This window comes from Cebus imitator, unplaced genomic scaffold, assembly GCF_001604975.1.
Source record: "Cebus imitator isolate Cc_AM_T3 unplaced genomic scaffold, Cebus_imitator-1.0 Scaffold26, whole genome shotgun sequence".
NCBI lineage: Eukaryota > Metazoa > Chordata > Mammalia > Primates > Cebidae > Cebus > Cebus imitator.
The window spans coordinates 4,365,198-4,371,524 of record NW_016107341.1 but is presented as its reverse complement, the minus strand read 5'-3'; positions in this window follow the sequence as shown (position 1 = coordinate 4,371,524).

Below are 6,327 nucleotides of genomic sequence, written 5' to 3'. Positions count from 1 at the left end.
TGATGTTTATTCAAGGCTCAAAGCCTCTTTAATCAGTAGATGATGAATCCTGACCGGATTGGGTTCTTTCCTTCAGGGCAGTGGATTCTCTCCTGACCCAGGATAGGTCTAGAGATGTCATCCAGGAGCAATGTCCTGGAATGGGGGCCTCAGGACTCTGCTTGCTGCTTCATTTTACTGTGGCTGAGCTGGTATCCAGGTTGCAAGGCAAAGTCCCCTTTCCTGTTTCCTCGCCTCCTGGAGCTGTGAGCAGTGACGCCTGTGGTTAGGCGAGGTGTGATACAAGCACTTACTTGGCTGTCCCAGCTGGTGTCTCAGTAGGTCACATATACCCCAAGTCCACTGGCTCCAAGTCCAGCACAGCACTAGGACTTACCTGGGAATTGCAGTCTTTGTGACCTAGACTGCCTATCAAGTTTATTAGAATCCCAGAGCACTTTAGCCCATGATGGTGGGGCTAGCCAGAACTCAAGTTCCAACTTGCTGAGATGGATGATTCCCCAGGCTAGGCTGGTCTAAATGCTCCCCCACTGTGTGCTGCCTAACGTTCACCCTGTGTTGGTTTCTGCTGTGACAGGGCAGCACTGAGTTCCAATGCAAAGTTCCCCAGTCATTGTGCTCTCCCTTCCCTGGCACACAGATTCTCTCTCTGCACCAAGCTCTGCTGCTGGCGATAGGCAAGGAGGGTGTTGGCCATTCAAGACTGTTTTTTCTAGTTCTTCAGTGCCTCGTTCCTTGATAAGATGTTAAAACCAGGTACTCTGATCATTCACCTGATTTTTGGTCTTATGAAGATTTTTTTTGTGTGTATGTGTGTGTGTGTGTAGCTAGTTATTCAGTTTGATGTTCCTGCCTGGGAGACAATCAGCTGGGGGTTCTATTCAGCCACGTTGCTCCCGGCCACCTTTCTGCTGATACCTTGTTATCCGGATACTACATCGCTGACTAGTTTTGTTATTGTTTCTTTTTCCTCAGCCAGAGCCTAAAATGTTAGTGTTGCTTCCTAGGCTCTTTTCTTGGTGTACCATGTACACAGCTCCCTAGGTAATCTTTTCAGTTCAAATTTTAACTACAAAAATAATTATATTCTTACCATCAAAATCGTTCTCTCCCCAAATTTAAGGTCCACTGAGGAAACTCCTCCCTTGCTTGCAAACTGATCTTTCCCTTTATTATTGACCACATTGAGGCACTGTCACCCACTGGGCTAACCAGCTAGGAATTATAAAAATCTTATGTCTTATTTACCCTCTATTAATTAGCCTGTCCTCTCAACATCAGTTTGACATGATTTCTCAGTGCTATGACTTTCTCTCTATCTCTTCCAAGGACTACTTTGGATTTTCTAATTTTTCTAATCTTCTCCACTCTTTTTTTTTTTCCTCTGCCAACTCCTTCATACTGCAACCATCATCTGTCAGTTTCTTAAAACCACTTAGTGGTTCTTGTATTAGTTTTCCAGGATATTTTGCCATAACAAAGTACCACAGAGTGATGGCTTAAACAACAGGCATTTATTTTGTCACAATTCTAGAGGCCTGAAGTTCAACATTGAGCTGTCAGCAGGGTTGGTTCCTTTACAAATAAAGCCCTGAACTTGCTGGGACAGAGCACCTGGGAAAAGGGGTGGCTGTGGGTCCTGCTTCAGCAGACTTAAACATCCCTGCAGCTCTGAAGGGAGCAAGGGATCTCCCAGCACAGCGCTTGAACTCTGATAAGGGATAGACTGCTTCCTCAAGTAGCTCCCTGACCCCCATGTATTCTGACTGGGAGATACCTCATACAGAAGAGCTCCAGCTGACATCTGGCGGGTACCCTTCTGGGACAAAGCTACCAGAGGAAGGAATAGGCAGCAATCCTTGCTGTTTTGCAGCCCTTCGTGGGTGATTCCCAAGCAAGCAGGGTCTGGAGTGGACCTCTAGCAAACTCCAGCAGACCTGCAGCGGAGGGGTATGAAAACTACAAACCACTGCTCAATGAAATAAGAGAGGACACAAAGGAGAAACATTTCATGCTCATAGATAGAAAGAATCAGTATCATGGAAATAGCAATACTGCCCAAAGTAATTTATAGATTCCATGCTATCCCCATGAAGTTACCATTGACTTTCTTCACAGAGTTGGAAAAAAACACCTTAAACTTCATAAGGAACCAAAAGAGAGCCGGCATAGCCAAGACGATTCTAAGCAAAAACAAAAACAAAAACAAACAAACAAAAACACACACACACAAAAAAACAATGCTGGAGGCATTATGCTACCTGACTTTAAACTATACTACAAGGCTACATTAATTAAAACAGCATGATACTCGTACCAAAAAAGAGATACAGACCAATGGAACAAAACAGAGACCTCAGAAATAATGCCATACATCTACAACCATCTGATATTTGACAAAACTGTCAAAAACAAGCAATGGAGAAAGGATTCTCTATTTAACAAATGGTGCTGGAACAACTGGCTAGCCATATGTAGAAAGCTGAAACTGGACCCCTTCCTGACATCTTACACTAAAATTAACTCCAGATGGAATAAAGACTTCAACATAAGACCTAACATCATAAAAGCCCTAGAAGAAAACCTAGACAATACCATTTAGAACATAGGCATGGATAAGGACTTCATGACTAAAAAACACCAGAAGCAATGGCAAAAAAAGCCAAAATAGACAAATGGGATCTAATTAAACTTAAGAGCTTCTGCACAGCAAAAGAAACAATCATTAGAGTGAAACAGCAACCAACAGAATGGGAAAAAATTTTTGCAATCTACCCATATGACAAAAGGCTAATATCCAGGATCTGCAAAGAACTAAAACAAATTTATAAGAAAAAGACGACCCCATCAAAAAGTAGGCAAAGGATATGAACAGACACTTTTCGAAAGAAGACATTCATGCAGCCAACAAACATGAAAAAATGCTCATCATCACTGGTCATTAGAGAAATGCAAATCAAAACCATATTGAGATACCATCTCACGCCAGTTAGAATGGCGATTATTAAAAAATCAGGAGACAACAGATGCTGGAGAGGATGTGGAGAAATAGGAACACTTTTACACTGTTGGTGGGAGTCTAAATTAGTTCAACCACTGTGGAAGACTGTGGCGATTCCTCAAGGATCTAGAACTAGAAATACCATTTGACTCAGCAATCCCATTACTGAGTATACACCCAAAGAATTATAAATCATTCTATTATAAAGACACATACACATGTATGTTTATTGTCACACTGTTTACAATAGCAAGGACTTAGAACCAACCCAAATGCCCATCAGTGATAGACTGGATAAAGAAAATGTGGCACATATATACCATGGAATATTATGCAGCCATTAAAAAGGATGAGTTCATGTTCTTTGCAGGGACATGGATGAAGCTGAAAACCATCATTCTCTGCTGCTTGAGCCATATAATCCAGCAGATTAAATGGTTCTTGAAGTGTCAATGGCACATAGGCATGGCATGTGAATTTCAATACAGAACCTTAGGATTTTGAAGAAAAGTCCTGTCATCTTCCGTAGAAAGTTACTTTTTTTTTTTTTTTTTTAATTTTTGGTAACACAGCTCTTGGCTTGCTCTTGGGTCATAGTAAAGACTGAATGCTAAATCATGGGCCACAAAGTTACCATGGGACCTGAGCTGCTCATTACAATGAGCATTGCTTCTGATGCAGCCAGTTTGATAGAATGGCTGAATGGCCCTTTGAAGACTCAGCTACAGCACCATCTATGTGGCAACATCTTGCAAGGGTGAGGCAAAGTTCTCCATAAAACTATATATGTCTGAATTGCCTTCCAGTGGGGGTTATCTGACCTGCCAAACCATAAAGTTGGGTGTGCATAGCATCACTTCATCATCAAATGGAAGTGATATGCATTTTGACAGGCCTGAGCAGGCCCTGAAGGCACAAGTAAGTTACACGAGGAAGTGGCTCAATTGTTCCTGGTCTCTACTTCAGCTACACGGGCGTCGCTTTCTCAGCCTGCGCCTACGGCCTCATAGGGAATTCCCCAGGATCAGCTGAGGGAGGAAGGGGACATTCAGTTCTGTTTTACAGATGGTTCTGCATGATGTACAGGCAGAACCTGAAAGTGGACAGCTGCCGCACTACAGCCCCTTTCTGGGACATCCCTGAAGGACCGTGGTGAAGAGAAATCCTCTCAGTGGGAAATACTTTGAAAAGTGCACCCAGTTTTTCACTCTGCTTGGAAGGAGAAATAGCCAGCAATGGGATTATGTACCAATTCATGGCCTGTGGTAAATGGGTTAGCCGAATGCTCAGGGACCTAGAGGGAACATGTTTAGAAAATTGGTGACAAGAAAATCTTGCCAAGAGGCATCAAAGTGTGAAAATATTTATGTCACATGTGAATTCTCACCAAAGGGTGACATCAGCAGAGGAGAGTTATAATAATCAGGTAAATGGGATGTCCTCTTCTGTGGATACCAGTTAGCCTTTCCCCCCATCCGTGCTCAATGGTCTTATGAACAAAGTGGCCATGGTGGCAGGGATGGAGATTATTCATCAGCTTACTAACATGAACTTTCGTCCACCAAGGCTGACCTGATTGTGGCCATTGCTGAGTGCCTAATCTGTTAGCAGCAGAGACCAACAGAGTCCACCATTCTCTGCCGGGGATCAGCCAGCTACCTGGTGGTAGGTTAATTACATTGGAACACTTCTGCCATGGAGGGAACATCATTTGGTTTTTACTGAGATAGACAGTCTAAATACGAATTTGCCTTTTCTGCATTCAATGAGTCTGCCAAAACTACCATCCACAGATTTCTAGAATGCCTTATCCAGCATTATGGTATTAAACACAGCCTGCTTCTGATGCAGCCGGTTTGATAGAATGGTGAAATGGCCTTTTGAAGGCTCAGCTACAGCACCAGCTATGCAGCAATACCTTGCAAAGCTGAGGCAAAGTTCTCCGTAAAACTGTATATGCCTGAATTATCTTCCAGTATATTGTGCTGCTTTTCCCATAGCTAGGATGTTGTTCTTACTGAAATAGACAGTCTAGATATGAGTTTGTCTTCTCTGCATACAATGAATCTGCAAAAACTATCATCCATAGATTTCCAGAATGCCTTATCCAGCATCATGGTATTAGACACAGCATTGCTTCTGATGCAGCTGGTTTGTTAGAATGGTGGAATGGCCTTTCGAAGACTCAGCCACAGCACCAGCTATGCAGCAATTCCTTGCAAGGGTGAGGCAAAGTTCTCCATAAAACTGTACATGTCTGAATTATCTTCCAGTGTATTGTGCTGCTTCTCCCATAACCAGGATTTATGGGTCCAGGAATCAAGGAATGGAAATGGGAGTGGAACCACTCACGATTACTCCTAGTGACCCCACTAGCAAAATTTTTGCTTCTCGTTCCTACCACCTTATGTTTTGCTAACCTAGAGGTCTTAGTTCCAAAGGGAGGAATGCTTCCACTAGGAGACACAACATGATTCCATTGAACTGGAAGCTGAGACTACTACCCAGAAACTTTGGACTCCTCATGTCTCTGAATCAACAGGAAAATAAGGGATTTACTGTGCTGGTAGGAGTGATTGATCCTGACCACCAAGTGGAGATTGAACTGCTACTCCACAATGGAGGTAAGGAAGTTTAGGTGTGGAATACAGGAGAACCCTGAGAGTGATTAAGATCAATGGAAAATGACGACAACTCAATCTAGACAGGATTGCTAATGTCGTTAAAGAATAAAGGTTTGGTCACCTACCAGATAAAGAAACATACTCAGCTGAGGTGTTTGCCGAAGGAGAAGATAGTTATAAATGGCAGCTATGACCATGTGACCAGTTATGGAAATTAGGACTATTTCCTCCTTATCTTGTTCTGAATATGTGTGTGTGTGTGTGTGTGTGTGTGTGTGTGTGTGTTGACTGATAGATTTACCATGAAGAATTGGCTCATACAAGTATGGAAGCTGAGAAGTTGACGATCTGCTGCCAGCAAGCTATATATGTCTCCTTGTTTCCTTTCCTTTCCTGTTGCTTAGCATATATTGACTTTATATCACAGTATTTATTTATTTATTTTGAGACGGAGTTTCACTCTTGTTACCCAGGCTGGAGTGCAATGGTGCCATCTTGACTCACTTTAGCCTCCATCTCCTGGGTTCAAGTGACTCTCCTGCCTCAGCCTCCCGAGTAACTGGGATTACAGACATGTATCACCACATTCAGCTAATTTTGTGTTTTTAGTAGAGATGGAGTTTCACCATGTTGGCCAGGCTGGTCTCGAACACCTGACCTCAAGTGATCTGCCCACCTCAGCCTCCCAAAGTGCTGGGATTA